Below are 16,623 nucleotides of genomic sequence, written 5' to 3'. Positions count from 1 at the left end.
ATGAACCCTCTGCCAGGCACTTAAAAGTTACTTGCAGACTATCCATGTAGATGTAGATGTGGACAGTACATGGAAGTAGGAAGGGGGGGGCCGGGGGGGGGGGGGGGCGGGGGAGGGATTACTAGTTCTATCTGGCAAAGATGCCAGATAGATAACAAAAACTCTAGAATCGGTCGAACAAGCGCCTTATAAGCATTTCCTTCGTGGATGAGTTACATTTCCTTCAGATTCTTCCTATGAATCTGAGTCTGGCATCTACTTTTCCCACTATTTGTTTTATGTAGTCATTCCATTTAAGATCGAACTGCATTGTTAACCAAGATATTTTACAGTAGGTACTGTTTCCAGCGGTTGTCATCAATAGTGTAGCTGTGCGGTAGTGGATTTCTTTTCCGATGTATGCGCGATGTCTTTTGTTTATGATCAGGATCAATTGCCAGAGCCTGCACCATTCATCAATTCTCGGGAGGTCATTCGGCAAATCATTTCTAACTTCTGGCGTTGGTGCTTTGTTATAGACAACTGTTCATCTGCGAACAGCCTCAAAGAGCATCTGACGCTTTCTACCAGATCATTTATACATATTGTAAACAGTAACGGTCTTATCACACTTTCTTGGGATACTCCGGAGATTACCTTTACAACTGTCGATTTCGTTCCATTACGAGCGACCTGTTGAGTCCTTTCTGCACGAAAGTCTTGAATCCAGTCGCTAATCTGCTCCGATACTCGATATGCTAGTATTTTTTTCACTAAACGGCAGTGCAGGACGGTGTCAAATGCCTTCCTGAGGTCAAGGAACTCGGCATCAACCTGAGCGCCGTTGTCTGCGGTGCTGTGGCTCTCATGGACGAACAGGCTCTCTGTTTGCGGAACCATGTTGATTTTTGTGGAGGAGATTCTCGTTCTCGAAAAACGTTATAATTCTTGAGCATAAAACGTGTCGCATAATTCTACAAGAGCCTGACGTCAACTAATATTGGTATACGAATGATGCTAAATAAAATCCTCAGTCTGGGCCGGTTAGAGCGCACAGTCTCTGTGCTTCATGCGAAGAAGCAGTTCATCTTACTTATACTTCTTTCTCCAGGTGTGTATTGCAGTTAGAAGAAGGAATTTCAAAACGCAGCGGAAAGAGAAGAACTGCTCAGAATGATGTCGAATTTAAACAACATATTGTTGGTGCACTGGGTAATGCCATGGGGAAGAAAACGAAACTTTCACCGATTGATGCCGCAATAAGCTTCGGAATATGCACACCAAAAGACGCGCGGCACACGGCTGTTCCTGAGTTTGCGTTCAAGACGACGAACATGACTGTCTGCATGAAGGATCGCGCGTCGCTGGGAAAGCTCCGAATGGTGAATGGAAATGAGCGTGTGGTGTCATTAGCCGGGAGGCCCCTTACGGGGCAGGTCCGGCTGCCTTGGTGCAGGTCTTCTTATATTCGACGCCACATTGGGCAACCTGCTCACCGGATGGGGATGAAATGATGATGAAGACAACACCCAGTCCATGAGTGGAGAAAATCCCCGACCCAGCCGGGAATAGATCCCGGGCCCGTAGGACGGCAATCCATCTCGCTGACCGCGCAGCTTTCGGTGACTGTGTACCAGGAGCCCTGTGCACCAGTAGCCCTACAGAACTTCCGGACACTCAACGATATGAAGAAAGGCATTAATGCGATGTCTGCTAAAGGTCTGGAGAAAACAGTTACAAAACTGGGGCCATGGACAGTCTAGTGCGTTGGATACCTACTTGACGATAATTACTCCTGACAGGTCAAATTTAAGTTTATGACAAGTAAAAACAAAAGGATTTAATGGTTTCGTTCGCGAAACTACACTGTCGGAAAAAAAGGACACAGCAAAAAATAATTAATGTAGGGTAGTAAAATTTCGGGAACAGATTTGTCTAGGTAACATATTTAAGTGAATAAAACTGCCAGATCACCGGTTAATGTAAGAACGAAATAGTCTATTGAAAATGTAAAATGCTGGTACATTAATAACCGGTGTAACCGCCAGAATGTTGCATGTAAACATGTAAACGTGGGTTCGTTCTGTTGCACAGGCGACGGATGTCAGTTCGTGGGATGGAGTCCCCTGCCTTCGCACTTGGTCACTCATTGCTGTTGGTCGATGACGCAGGAGTTGTCATCCGATGATGTCCAATACGTACTCGATTGGAGACAGAACTGGTGATCGAACAGGCTAAGGCAACTTGCCGACACTCTGTAGAGCATGTTGGGTTACAACAGCGGTATGTGGGCGAGCATTATCCTGTTGGAAAACACCCTCTCGAATGCTTTTCGCCAGCCGGAGTGGCCGAGCGGCTCTAGGCGCTACAGTGTGGAACCGTGCGACCGCTACGGTCGCAAGTTCGAATCTTGCTTCGGGCATGGATGTGTGTGATTTCCTTAGGTTTGTTAGGTTGAAGTAGTTCTAAGTTCTAGGGGTCTGATGACCTCAGAAGTTAGGTCCCATAGTGCTCAGAGCCATTTTGAATACTTTTCATGAAGGGCAACACAGCAGGTCGTCTCACCAGATTGACGTACAAATCTACAGTCAGGGTTCGTGGGATAGCACGAGAGTGCCTCTGCTGTCATACGAAATCGCACCCCAGCACGTATACAGGATGGTTGCAGGCCCTCAACTGACGTCATTCTAACCAACACACGCCCATCACTGGCACTGAGTCAGAACCAGCTTTCATCACAAAACACAACAGACCTCCAACCTGCTCTATAATGAGCTCTGACTTGACACCACCAAAGTCGCAGAAGGTGGGAGTTTAGGGTTACTGGAATTCACGCTACAGGGCCTCTGGATCAGAGCTGTCCTTAAACTAATCTATTTGTAACAGTTGGTTGAGTCACTATGGGAACAGCTGTTGCTGAAGTTGCTGCTGAAAATTCAATGCACTGCGCCAGAGCCCAACGCAGAACACGACCGTATTTCCTCTCGGTGATGCTACCTCGCCCTCCGGAGCCTGATCTCCTTGTACCGTACATTTTCGTGACCACCGCTGCCAGAAATCATGTATGGCGGCAATATTGCAGAAGGAACATTCAGTTTCTCATAGCCCTGTTACACGACCTAGTTGAAACTCAGTCAGGTGTTAAACTTCCTGGCAGATTAAAACTGTGTGCCAGACCGAGACTCGAACTCGGGACCTTTGTCTTTCGCAGGCAAGTGCTCTACTATCACGCCCCGTCCTCACAGCTTTACTTCTGCCAGTACCTCGTCTCCTACTTTCCAAACTTCACAGAAGCTCTCCTTCGAACCTGCAGAACTAGCACTACTGGAAGAAAGGATATTGCGGAGACATGGCATAGCCACAGCCTGGGGGATGTTTCCAGAATGAGAAGGTTCGCAGGAGAATTTGTGTGAAGTTTGGAAAGTAGGAGTCGAGGTACTGGCGGAAGTACAGCTGTGAGGACGGGGCGTAAGTCGTGCTTGGGTAGCTCAGATGGTAGAGCACTTTCACGGGAAAGGCAAAGGTCCCGAGTCCGAGTCTCGGTCCGGCACACAGTTTTAATGTGCCAGGAAGTTTCATATCTGCGCACACTCCGCTGCAGAGTGAAAATCTCATTCGAGTCAGGTGTTGATAGTGACTTCTTTGTCGCCCTAAAGGCATTGTTGACTAGAATCAACTCACCACGTCCAATATCAAAGGCAACAAACGTTCACGACCGTTACAGTGTGTATTTAAAGCAAACCTGAATTGCATCCTCACAGTGACGCTATTAGCGCCACTCTTAGTCACGAAGTTTCAGTAGTCATCACCTGTCAGACGTAGAAAAAGTCCATCAATTTTCGTTTAAGTGGTACGATTCCTTCTTGTTGTTGCGACTCTTTTCTTTTTTACGTCAGTGTAAGTTACTCAGTCCAGTCACATTAACATGACAGCCGCCTATGTTAGACGTCAAATAACCATCCACAGACGACAGGTAGCAGTAGTAGTTGTGGACGGTGTGTAAAGGGTGTCGGGAGGACGCGGAAAAACAGTGCAGTCGTTGTCGTAGTACGGAAACGGAGCGATTTATCTGACGTCCAGAAGGACACGATAACTGGCTTTCGGGCCAGCGGTGGAACCATTTCGAAACGGCGAGGTTTGTAAATAGTTCACGAGCCGCCGTGGTTTAAGTACGCCGTGTATTGCAAAGGTGATATCCAAAACCAGCGCCGAGGGAACTGTGGTGCTCCACGGGCCATAGATGCCAGGGGTGATTGATAGCTGTGGAGATGTGTACGGTCCAACAGACGTGCAACTGTTAAGCAACTGACCGTCCAGATAAACTAAGGGACTACGAACAGTGACTCCTCAACGCTCGTTCAGCGAACTCTGCTGCGTATGGGCTTTCACAGCAGGCGCCTGTTTCACACACTCAGCTGGCTGCTGTCCGTCAGGGACGAAGGCTGGAATTTGCTCACCAATACGGCAACTGGACATCCACTGAGAGGCGACAGGTGAATTTTTCAGGTGAATCAGTTTTCATGCCTCACTGGACGTAATGCCTTGGTGTGTAGGCCCTGTAACGATTGATGGAATGGGCCAGGCCCGAGCAGGGTGCGTTATGATCTGTGGGAGGTTTTCATGGCATTCTCTTGGTGACAGTTCATCTCCACTTCCCCAACACCACTGTGGTACGCTGTGAACAGTTATCGGTTGTACCATGTACGTCTCTTCCTCATGTTAGAGTACTCTGATGGAGACGCCATATAACAACAGAGAAATGCTCATTGGTTACAAGCATGTGGCTTCGTAAACACTCCAGTGAAGTCGCAACCTTGACCTGGTCCCCATATCAAGCGATCTTGAACCAACCGAGCATTTGTGGGATGCCATCGATGCCCACATACGTTGGGTGAACTCAGTACCAACTGCACATTGTAACCTTACCCTCCCACACATTACCAGTAAATTTTCAGTCTCTTCATTAGTTTGAAAAGCTTCGAGATGCGGAGGATGTACAAAAAGAATTTTTTTTACTTATCTTCATTTTCTCGTTGTTGGCTGCAGTACGTCTAGGGGTAGATTCTTGAGGCTGCAAATTTGGCTTTGTGGAGTCTGGTTGACATAATAGTTGTTGAAGTACTTTCTGTTTCTATCACTTTTTTTATTTTATCCCGTCTTCTGTATCACACTGACTTCACAATCTCAACTTTCATAAAAGCAAAAATTACATTGTTATTGTCAAATTTAAAAACACGTCCGTTTCCATCAGAGGCATACCCACTACTCCTACGACGGAGCGAGGTGGCGCAGTGGTTAGCACACTGGACTCGTATTCGGGAGGACGACGGTTCAATCCCGTGTCCGGCCATCCTGATTTAGGTATTTCGTGATTTCCCTAAATCGCTTCAAGCACATGCCGGGATGGTTCCTTTGAAAGGGCACGGCCGAATTCCTTCCCAGTCCTTCCCTAATCTGATGAGACCGATGACCTCGCTGCCTGGTCTCCTTCCTCAAACAACCCAACCCAACTCCTACGATACTAACAAATTCCCAAGAGGTTACAAAACAAAAGGGCTTGCAAACTCTCTTGACAAAAAAATAATCAACACCAAGTTATGTGATTATTTTGTAAATGAATCCAAAAATAAATTCAATGATTAGCGTTACATTCTGCAACTAATAATATCAATTTTATGTATGGGAGATATTTGGTAATTTGAAATATATCTAAAAGAATAATAATTTTATCTATACAAACCTAGTAAATATCAATTGTAACAAGTTAATTTCCTTTATACAATTTAGCCTGAAATATGCCAACGGCCTTGCCGCAATGGTAACACCTGTTCTCGTTAGATCACCGGAAGTTAAGCGCTGTCGGGCTGGGCTAGGACCTGGATGAGTGACCATCCATTCTGCCGAGCGCTTTCGGCAAGCGGGGTGCATTCAGCCCTTGTGAGGCAAACTGACATGCCCCTCCATATCCGCATCCAGTGACGCCTACCAGCTGAGAATGACAAGGCGGCCGGTCGGTCCTTCATGACCGTTCGGGCGGAGTTTAGTTAGTCAGCCTGAAATATAATACATCTTATACAAAATCAAATGAAATTCATTTAGTTAAACAGCTGAGATAATGTTCGGCATACAAGATCCGAAAATATTCCTGGTATCGGTTATTTCTATAAAAAAAGATAATGTTAGAGGAGTGTGTCTCACTACAACATGAGCAGTGGCTTGCAGCACTGCAAGATATATAGATCAGTATTCCTGCAGAACGATTAAATGGTTCAAATGGCTCTAAGCACTATGGGAGGTCATCATTCCCCTAGACTTAGAACTACTTAAACCTAACTAATCTAAGGACATAACACATATCCATGCCCGATTCAGGATTCGAACCTGTGACCGTAGCAGCAGCGCAGTTCCGGGCTGAAGCGCCTAGAACCACTCGGTCACAGAGGCCGGCCAGAACGACTAGAACACCTCGTATAATCCATGACGTGCTGAGAGATTGTCGTCAAGCGACTCGCTATTACCACCAAGCCTTGCCATGACTTTATGGCCGTTCGTTGTAATTTGATCTAGGAGCACATTTAAGCGAAGTGGAAACGGGTACTCTAGTATTTTTTACAACAAAACCGTCGACTTTCTTTCTGCGATTGGCCCTCTCCTCCGTCCAAACGCTCGTCACGCCTGGATCAGCCGAGCGCTCGAATAACTGAAGTCACGAACCCTGCTAGTGGGAAGACATCTGTCTGCGCTTAACGGGCAGCGGTATACTTCATTTATAGTAAGGCGCACTCCGCTACGAGTTCTCCATTGCGCGAGTCAGCACGATTACTGTAGAAGCTGGCGGGCTGCTATAACTGCTTGTCGGCAGCAATAGTCTCGGGGCCTGAGGAATGACGGAGAGTTTGCCCTCCGTATTCCCCCGCCCCTGCTGCCCTCCCGCGAGGCACTCAGACCTATCTATGGACGCAGCGGCCCGTACGTCGCGGTGCCGACTCAGGAAACGGACGGACGCGAAGAAAGTGAGTCAGGCAGGAAGAGCAGCCTCGAGATGAAAGCCGCCGCCGCCGGCATTGTCTGACTGCGATGGCTGAGTTATGTGGCGTCCGCGGACGCGGGCAGGTGGCTGATTTGTGCCTCTCGCCGCGCGGAGCCACGCCGCGGACGCTCCGCCAGTCACGACCCCATAAAGCAATGACCACCGGCCGTGATTTACGACGGGGGCGGGACGCGGGAGGCGGGAGGCGGTAGGCCTCATTTGGAGCGCTCGGAGTCAGCGCTGGGCGACACACGACCCAGTGCTCCGTGTGTCATATCTGCGTCACCCTAAACACTCTAACAAGGGGAGGCCGCCAATTGTGAAATTCAGATTCGATTCATACTGCGCATAATAAAAGCTCATGGCCAGAGGTGTAATGTGGCAAAGCACAGAGATGCACTTCTCAACCGTTGTCGAGAAAATCGACAGTTAAAAGAAACCGTTGCGGTGAAATACTCTCGACGATTAGTGACTTCCTACAGCGTCGTGGCGCAGCGGTAAGCGCTCGGGTTCGTAATCCGAAGGTCGCCGGATCGAATCTCGCGCCACGCAATTGTTTTTATTATTAGTTTTTTGTAATTCAAATATATATATATATATATATATATATATATATATATATATATATATATATATATATATATATATACCGCCTTCATTTTTCCGTTTTTTTTAACAGGGTGTACCAAAACTCTCCCGTCCGCACTGATTTTCGACAAGGTTATAAGTTGCGCTAGGGACCGCATCTACCCTCTTTCGAAGTTAGCAGGCAACTACGCTGTTATGAGGCGGCTCATTTCGGCCCATTCAACATCTGTCATTCAAGTGTAACGAGCGAGTAACGGAGTTTATACACTCCTGGAAATTGAAATAAGAACACCGTGAATTCATTGTCCCAGGAAGGGGAAACTTTATTGACACATTCCTGGGGTCAGATACATCACATGATCACACTGACAGAACCACAGGCACATAGACACAGGCAACAGAGCATGCACAATGTCGGCTCTAGTACAGTGTATATCCACCTTTCGCAGCAATGCAGGCTGCTATTCTTCCATGGAGACGATCGTAGAGATGCTGGATGTAGTCCTGTGGAACGGCTTGCCATGCCATTTCCACCTGGCGCCTCAGTTGGACCAGCGTTCGTGCTGGACGTGCAGACCGCGTGAGACGACGCTTCATCCAGTCCCAAACATGCTCAATGGGGGACAGATCCGGAGATCTTGCTGGCCAGGGTAGTTGACTTACACCTTCTAGAGCACGTTGGGTGGCACGGGATACATGCGGACGTGCATTGTCCTGTTGGAACAGCAAGTTCCCTTGCCGGTCTAGGAATGGTAGAACGATGGGTTCGATGACGGTTTGGATGTACCGTGCACTATTCAGTGTCCCCTCGACGATCACCAGTGGTGTACGGCCAGTGTAGGAGATCGCTCCCCACACCATGATGCCGGGTGTTGGCCCTGTGTGCCTCGGTCGTATGCAGTCCTGATTGTGGCGCTCACCTGCACGGCGCCAAACACGCATACGACCATCATTGGCACCAAGGCAGAAGCGACTCTCATCGCTGAAGACGACACGTCTCCATTCGTCCCTCCATTCACGCCTGTCGCGACACCACTGGAGGCGGGCTGCACGATGTTGGGGCGTGAGCGGAAGACGGCCTAACGGTGTGCGGGACAGTAGCCCAGCTTCATGGAGACGGTTGCGAATGGTCCTCGCCGATACCCCAGGAGCAACAGTGTCCCTAATTTGCTGGGAAGTGGCGGTGCGGTCCCCTACGGCATTGCGTAGGATCCTACGGTCTTGGCGTGCATCCGTGCGTCGCTGCGGTCCGGTCCCAGGTCGACGGGCACGTGCACCTTCCGCCGACCACTGGCGACAACATCGATGTACTGTGGAGACCTCACGCCCCACGTGTTGAGCAATTCGGCGGTACGTCCACCCGGCCTCCCGCATGCCCACTATACGCCCTCGCTCGAAGTCCGTCAACTGCACATACGTCCACGCTGTCGCGGCATGCTACCAGTGTTAAAGACTGCGATGGAGCTCCGTATGCCACGGCAAACTGGCTGACACTGACGGCGGCGGTGCACAAATGCTGCGCAGCTAGCGCCATTCGACGGCCAACACCGCGGTTCCTGGTGTGTCCGCTGTGCCGTGCGTGTGATCATTGCTTGTACAGCCCTCTCGCAGTGTCCGGAGCAAGTATGGTGGGTCTGACACACCGGTGTCAATGTGTTCTTTTTTCCATTTCCAGGAGTGTATTTCATACCTGCCACAGCAAATTTGTGTTCGTGGGGTCTCTATTCTAATTCGAACGTTTGACTTACGCTATACGTATTCGTTTCGGAATATCGTATCTACGTCTTTCGTTAACTATGCGTGGTTAACATTATGAAGACAATTAATAACATTTGTGAAATACAACTTTGTTTGGGGAAAATATAATGATGTTCGAAGTCGCCAGTTTTTCCACGACAGACGACTTTCAACAACTTCTTATATGCATAATTGTTGCAACTGATTGCCGGGAATTATATATATATATATATATATATATATATATATATATATATTTGAATTATAAAAAACAAATACTAAAACAAAAGGTTGCATAGCGCGAGATTCGATCCGGCGACCTTCGGATTACAAACCAGAGCGCTTCCCGCTGCGCCACGATGCTGTAGAGAATTATTAATCGTAGAGAGTATTTCACTGCAACGGTTTCCTTTAACTGTCGATTTTCTCGACAAGTGCATCTTGGTGCTTTGCCACATTACACCTCTGGCCACGAGCTTTTATTATGCGCAGTATGAATCGAATCTGAATTTCGCAATTGGTGGCCTCCCCTTGTAAGTGGCGTCACAACAGTAGCTCAGCGTTCGAATAATCTGCGTCCTTCGTCCTAATAGCGAACAGCATTTCCAACAGCCTATCTACACTACTGGCCATTAAAATTGCTATACCAAGAACAAGTGCAGATTATAAAGGGGTATTCATTGGACAAATATATTATACTACAGCCGACATATGATTACAATTTCACGCAATTTGGGTACATAGATCCTGAGAAATCAGTACCCAGAACAACCACCTCTGATACGGCCTTGATACGCCTGCGAATTGATTCAAACAGAGCTTGGATGGCGTGTACAGGTACGGCTGCCCATGCAGCTTCAACACGATACCACAGTTCACCAAGAGTAGAGACTGGCGTATTGTGACGAGCCAGTTGCTCGGCCACCATTGACGAGACGTTTTCAATTGGTGAGAGATCTGGAGAATGTGCTGGTTCAAATGGCTCTGAGCACTATGGGACTTAACATCTATGGTCATCAGTCCCCTAGAACTTAGAACTACTTAAACCTAACTAACCTAAGGACAGCACACAACACCCAGCCATCACGAGGCAGAGAAAATCCCTGACCCCGCCGGGAATCGAACCCGGGAACCCGGGCGTGGGAAGCGAGAACGCTACCGCACCACCACGGGAGAATGTGCTGGCCAGGGCAGCAGTCGATCATTTTCTGTATCCAGAAAGACCCGCAAAAGACCTGAAACATGCGGTCGTGCATTATCCTGCTGAAATGTAGGGTTTCGCAGGGATCGAATGAAGGGTAGAGCTACGGGTCGTAACACATCTGAAATGTAACGTCCACTGTTCAAAGTGCCGTCAATGCGAACAAGAGGTGACCGAGACGTGTAAACAGTGGCATCCCATACTATCACACTGGGTGATACGCCAGTATGGCGATGACGAATACACACTTCCAATGTGCGTTCACCGCGATGTCGCCAAACACGGATGCGACCACTATGATGTTGTAAACAGAACCTGGATTCATCCGAAAAAAATGCCGTTTTGCTATTCGTGCACCCAGGTTCGTCGTTGAGTACACCATCGCAGGCGCTCCTGTCTGTGATGCAGCGTCAAGGGTAACCACAGCCACGGTCTCCGAGCTGATAGTCCGTGCTGCTGCAAACGTCGTCGAACTGTTCGTGCAGATGGTTGTTGTCTTGTAAACGTCCCCATCTGTGGACTCAGGGATCGAGACGTGGCTCCACGATCCGTTACAGCCATGCGGAGACTATACCTGTCATCTCGACTGCTAGTGACACGAGGCCGTTGGGATCCAGCACGGCGTTCCGTATTACCCTCCTGAACCCACCGATTCCATATTCTGCTAACAGTCATTGGATCTCGACCAACGCGAGCAGCAATGTCGCGATAGGATAAACTGCAATCGCTATAGGCTACAATCCGACCTTTATCAGAGTCGGAAACGTGATGGTACGTATTTTTCCCCCTTACGCGAGGCATCACAACAACGTTTCACCAAGCAACGCCGGTCAACTGCTGTTTGTGTATGAGAAATCGGTTGGAAACTTTCCTCATGTCGGCACGTTGTAAGTGTCGCCACCGGTGCCAACCTTGTGTGAATGCTCTGAAAAGCTGATCATTTGCATATCACAGCATCTTCTTCCTGTCGGTTAAATTTCGCGTCTGTAGCACGTCATCTTCGTGGTGTAGCAATTTTAATGGCCAGTGGTGTAGAATGTCAGACATGTATCAGTCTGAACGAAGGGGTAATGTGCAAAGCAAAAGGAAATATACGAGGGTCGCTCAATAACTAACACCTCACATTTCTTTTCTCAGAACATATTTATTATTAAGAGTCAGAATCTAATGACAATATATAGCACTATTACTACAAGTTCGAGTCAAGTATAACGCTCTATAGCAATCAAGCGTTACCCTGTTTAATGATTTTTTGAAGTTTGACCTCGTGTTAATCTTTGACCGTGTGTTAATCTAATGGGCAGAGGGTATCGAACAATATTTTCGTTTCTATGGCAAGTATTAGAAAGACTAACAGACTGAGTTTTCAGATAATGAAAGTAATAAAATACATACAAATGAAATAATCGACGGTCGCCAGCATAATTAGGCATAATACTTTGAAACATTTAGTTTAAATAAAAATGAACATGGATTGCTGAAGTGACTTTCGTTAACGCTCCTTTTAAATAGTGCAATGGATGCACACAACTAACGAAATAACTACGTATTGGTTAACAGTAGATGGCTGTAGTATGCAGAGAAGTCGCAGCATTAGAAAATTGCAGCGAAATGCAGGAAGATCTGCAGCTGATAGGCACTTGGTGCAGGGAGTGGCAACTGGCCCTTAACATAGACAAATCTAATGTATTGCGAATACATAGAAAGATGATTATGATTATGATGTATGATTATATATTAGCGGAACAAACACTGGTAGCACTTACTTCTGTAAAATATGCGTACGGAACGATTTGAAGTGGAATGATCGTATGAAATTAATTATTGGTAAGGTGGGTACCAGGTTGAGATTCACTGGGAGAGTCCTTAGAAAATGTAGTCCATCAGCAAAGGAGGTAGCTTAGAAAACACTCGTTCGACCTATACCTGAGTATTGCTCATCAGTGTGGGATCCGTACCAGGTCGGGTTGACGGAGGAGATAGAGAAGATCCAAAGAAGAGCGGCACGTTTCGTCACAGGGTTATTTGGTATGCGTGATAGCGTTACGGAGATGTTTAGTAAACTCACATGACAGACTCTGCAAGAGAGGCGCTCTGCATCGCTTTGTAGCTTGCTGTCCAGGTTTCGAGAGGGTGCGTTTCTGGATGAGGTATCGAATATATTGCTTCCCCCTACTTATACCTCCCGAGGAGATCACGAATGTAAAATTAGAGAGATTCAGGCACGCACGGGGGCTTTGCGGCAGTCGTTCTTCCCGCGAACCATGCGCGAGTGGAACAGGAGAGGGACGTAATGACAATGGCACGTAAAGTGCCTTCCGCCACACACCGTTGGTTGGTTTGCGGAGTAGAAATGTGGATGTAGATGTAGATGAAACCAGCAAACAGAGAACTAAATAATACCTCACTCGTAGTAAAAAAGGTTACTATTGCAATCATTAATTGATTCAGTAGTAATTCAGTGTTAAGATCTTACTAAATACATACTGGACTGAAATTGGGCATGGAAAGAGTTCTGATTTCAGCTAACACATGCATACCACAAATGAAATTAAATAATCCTACACCTAAACTCGTTATGCCTTCATTATTAGCAATATCACAGATTTCTTTTAAAAGCAACGAAAATCCCAATTACCTTTCAATTTGAGAATAGATTACTGTGGGGACCCAAACCTTTTACTTTCTCTACATGCAAACTCTGTAATTATTTCGGACACCAACTGCAATATAATAACATTAAATTTTTAGCCCCACTTGCAATAGCTTATGTTTTAATGCTTTAACACAAGTTAGTCAAATATTAAGCTCAACCAATTTCAGAAAATAGTTCACGAGACTAGTCAACGCAAGTTACTTTTCACCATACTCCAATATACGTACCTTTCTCACCACTTGTGAAGCAGGTATCTTTGATAACAACATTCAGATATTTTAGCACTGAACTTTAGCACCTTTAGTGCAAGAACAAACCATTACATTTTCAGAAACAGGATGCTGGGTTATCTGTACGATAGGGACAGGACCCTGCATTGGTTTGTGATTAGGACAAACTTTAAGGTGCAAATACAGCTTTATGTCACTGGAATTATTATTGGAAAAAAAAAAAACACTCACAGCAATATACTGGTCCATACTGTGATACGTATCTGAATTCCTGCAGTTGGTTGAGCAGTGCCGCAATAGTGGTGGCAAGCACGTGGCGGCTAAGTGGTTCCATGCTCTGGGAGTTGAATGCTCTTTATAAATTCTTCTTGGTGACGTATTCCCTTCATTTCAGAGCCATCACATGATAACAAGAGCACCATACGCCAGTCAAAATCATATTCGAGGCAATTTCATCATAAATTGTCTTCCAAATGCCTCACCTGGCACCAGCGTCGTTAACAGTACAGCGTCTAGACACTGACTGCGTAATGTGCTCTCTTTCTCTTGCCGCCCAGATTGACCTCCAGATCCACCTTTTCCCACGCGCCAAGCCCCTTCCGTAGTGGAGGGGGTTCCCTATGCCTTTTCCTTTGTATAACACAACTTCACTAAGTATAAGCCAGTATTCAAAGTACAATTTCTCTTTTACGAGCATACACATTTTATAAAGTTTTATTGTTTTTAAACATTATTAAATCTTTACAATATATACACCATAAGTTTCCACTTTCCCTTTGACAATTCAAAGATCTTAACTAGTACAGAACAATCACTTCATAGTTACATACACATGATAACACTGTATAAACTACTTACAATCAATAATGGTGTTACAAATATACATCAACATGTCTTGTCCATGTCCTATTTTTCTACGTAGTCTCCATCACGTTCTATGGCCATACGCCAATGTTGTGGGAGAGCATGTATTCCCAGCTGGTAAAAGCTCTTGTCCTGTAGGCGTAGCCATGTTTTCAGAGCTTCACTGACACTCTCGTTATCTTCAAAGTGTGTTCTCTGTAGAGAATCCTTAAGTGGCCCAAAGAGATGGAAGTTCGAGGGTGCCAGGTCTGGACTGTAGGGTGCATGAGGCAATGATGTCAAACCCAATTTGGCGGTGTGTTCCTGGGTTCTCACACTTGTGTGTGGGCGTGCACTATCGTGTTGAATCAAGATTTTTGCTGGATTATTGTCCAATCGAACACGTCGGAAACGGTTCTTGGGTTTATTCAGAGTCTTCACGTATACCTTTGAATTGATGGTTGATCCTCTTGGCATCACATCCACGAGAATGACGCCATCACAATCCGAGAAGACTGTCACCATGACTTTTCCGGAAGAGAGGATTGTGTGGAATTTCTTCTTTTGTGATGAATGAGGATGATACCACTCCTTGGACTGCCTCTTTGTTTCCGGCACAAAGTGGTGGACCCAACTTTCGTCTCCCGTAACGATCCGTGACAGAAAGGCCTCTCCGTCGGTCTCAAAACGCTCCAACAATTTAGATGAAACGGCCTTTCTTTGAATCTTGTGGTCCACTGTGAGCATTCGTGGAACCCATCGTGAGCACCTCTTTCAGTATCCGAGAGTCTCGATCAGTGGAGACAAATTTCCAACGCTGAACGACAACTGTAGAGCCAGTTGTCGAGTTGTGACGCTCTGGTCGGCACGAATAATGGCATCCGCAAGATTCAGCATGTCTGGAGCAGTGGTTGTGACAGGCCGTCCCGAGCGTGGCTGATCATGGAGCTCTGTCTCTGCATTTCCTGAGGCTGTACCTTTCTTCACGCATCGCCCAACTGTACTCCTATCAACTGCAGCATCGCCATACACTGCACACAAACGTTTATGGATGTTCACCACGGTTTCTTTTTCTGCAAATAAGAATTCAGTAACAGCACGCTGCTTCTAATGTGAGTCGTACGTAGACGACAATTTCACGCTGTACTACGGCTCGAAACTTCACCGGCGCACAGAACAAACATCAAATGTGAAGCACCAACAAGGACGTCTGTCTATGTATGTAAATGTTTTTTTTTTTTTTTTTTTTAATGTGGGGCATTACTTATTAAACGACCCTCGAAAAGATGTGCACTTTGCAAGAAACGAGGTGGGTAATGGTAACAGAGAAGTACGAGTATTCTGAGATTAATCGTCAAATGGTAACAAGATGTTGCTGCCTAACTACCGAAAGGGGAGAGGCGGGGAACACAACCTTAAATCAATTTAGTGGTTCGTCTACTAATATATGGGTACTGTTCTGCACTGTGCCTTCACAATGAAGTGACAAAAGCCGTGGGATACCTTCTAACATCGTGTCGGACCTTCTTTTACCCGACATAGCGTAGCATTTCGACGTGGCATGGACTCAACAAGTCATTGGAAGTCCCCTTCAGAAAAATTGAGCCATGGTGTCTTTATAGCCCTGCGTAGTTGCGGAAGTGTTGCTGGTGCAGGATTTTGTGCGCGAACTGATGTCTCGATTATGTACCATAAATCTTATATGGGATTCATGTCGGACGATCTGGGTTGCCAAATCATTCGCTCGAATTGTCCAGAATGCGTTGACAAGGCGCACTGTCTTCTATAAGATTCCACCGTTGTTTGGGAACACGAAGTCCATGAATGACTGCAGATGGTCTCCAGGCAGCCCGTACATAAACATTTCCAGTCAATGATCGGTTCAGTTGCGTCAGAGAAATCAGTCCATTCCATGTAAACACAGCCAACCCATTTTGGAGCCACCACCAGCTTGCACAGTGCGTTTTTGACTACTTGGGTCCATGGCTTCATGAGGTCTGCGGCACACTCGAACCTTACCGTCACCTCTTAACAACTGAAATCGGGACTCATCTGCCCATGCCACGGTTTTCCAGTCGTTTAGGATCCAGCCCAGGAGAAGCGCTGCAGGCGGTATCGTGCTGTTAGCAAATGCACTCGCGTCGGTCGTCTGCTGCCATACCTCATTAACACTAAATTTCGCCGCACTGTCCTCACGGACGTGTTCGTCGTACGTCCCACAACTTCACCCAGTGTTGCCTGTCTGATAGCACCAACAACTCTTTTCAAACGCCGCTGCTCTCGGTCGTTAGGTGAAGTCCGTCCCTGCGCTGCCTGTGGTGAGAGGTAATGCCTGAAATCTGATATTCAGCTACAATTC

The sequence above is a fragment of the Schistocerca americana genome, chromosome 6 (assembly GCF_021461395.2).
Source record: "Schistocerca americana isolate TAMUIC-IGC-003095 chromosome 6, iqSchAmer2.1, whole genome shotgun sequence".
NCBI classification, from domain to species: Eukaryota; Metazoa; Arthropoda; class Insecta; order Orthoptera; family Acrididae; genus Schistocerca; species Schistocerca americana.
This window is presented reverse-complemented; position numbering follows the sequence as displayed.